This window comes from Prorops nasuta, unplaced genomic scaffold (genome assembly GCF_024137725.1).
Source record: "Prorops nasuta isolate Cenicafe-Biocafe unplaced genomic scaffold, Cenicafe_Pnas_1.2 PNAS00012, whole genome shotgun sequence".
NCBI classification, from domain to species: domain Eukaryota; kingdom Metazoa; phylum Arthropoda; class Insecta; order Hymenoptera; family Bethylidae; genus Prorops; species Prorops nasuta.
This window is the reverse complement of record NW_027116809.1, coordinates 2,498,547-2,500,055: the sequence shown is the minus strand read 5'-3', so window position 1 is coordinate 2,500,055 and position 1,509 is coordinate 2,498,547.

Genomic DNA, 1,509 nt, shown 5'->3' with positions numbered 1-1,509 from the left:
ACTGACCCCAAGTGAGTTACCCTAGCCCCTATATAAGTACTCCCTGACCCCAAGTGAGTTACCCTAGTCCCATAAAAGTACTCCCTGACCCCAAGTGAGTTACCCTAATCCCATAGAAGTACTTCCTGACCCTAAGTGAGTTACCATAGCCCCTTCATAAGTACTCCCTGACCCCAAGTGAATTATCCTAGCCCCTATATAAGTACCCCTTGACCCCAAGTGAGTTATCCTAGCCCCTTTATATGTACTCTCTGACCGCAAGTGGGTTATTCAAACCTATTTATAAGTACCCCTTGACCCCAAGTGAGTTATCCTATCCCTTTTATAAGTACTCCCTTAACCCAAGTGAGTTATCCTAGCCCCATTATATGTACTCCCTGACCCCAAGTGAGTTATCCTAGCCCCTTTATATGTCCTCTCTGACCGCAAGTGAGTTATCCTAGCCGCTTTAAATGTACTCCCAGACCCCAAGTGAGTTACCCTAGTCCCTTATAAGTACTCCCTGACCCCAAGTGAGTTACCCTAGTCCCATAGAATTACTCCCTGACCCCAAGTGAGTTACCCTAGTCACATAGAAGTACTCCCTGAACCCCAAATGTGTTGTCCTAGCCTTTTTTTATGAACTTTCTGACCGCAAGTGAGTTACCCTCTTCCCACATAAGTACTCCCTGACCCCAAATGAGTTACCCTAGCCCCTATATAAGTACCCCTTGACCCCAATTGAGTTACCCTAGTCCCATAGAAGTACTCCCTGACCCCAAGTGAGTTATCCTAGCCCCTTTATATGTACTCTCTGACCGCAAGTGGGTTATTCAAACCTCTTTATAAGTACCCCTTGACCCCAAGTGAGTTACCCTAGTCCCATAGAAGTACTCCCCGACCCCAAGTGAGTTATCCTATCCCTTTTATAACTACTCCCTGACCCCAAGTGAGTTACAATATCACCTTTATAAGTACTCCCTGACCCCAAATGATTTATCCTAGCCCCTTTATATGTACTTTCTGACTGCAAGTGAGTTACCCAAGCCCCTTTATATGTACTCTCTGACCGCAGGTGAGTTACCCTAGTCCCATAGTAGTACTCCCTGACCCCAAGTGAGTTATCCTAGCCCCGTTATATGTACTCTCTGACATCAAGTGAGTTACCCTAGCCCCTTTATATGTACTCTCTGACCGCAAGTGAGTTATCCTAGCCGCTTTAAATGTACTCCCAGACCCCAAGTGTGTTACCCTAGTCCCTTATAAGTACTCCCTGACCCCAAGAGTGTTACCCTAGTCCCATATAAGTACTCCCAGACCCCAAGTGAGTTACCCTAGTCCCATAGAATTACTCCCTGACCCCAATTGAGTTACCCTAGTCACATAGAAGTACTCCCTGACCCCAAATGTGTTGTCCTAGCCTTTTTTTATGAACTTTCTGACCGCAAGTGAGTTACCCTCTTCCCACATAAGTACTCCCTGACCCCAAATGAGTTACCCTAGCCCCTATATAAGTACCCCTTGACCCCA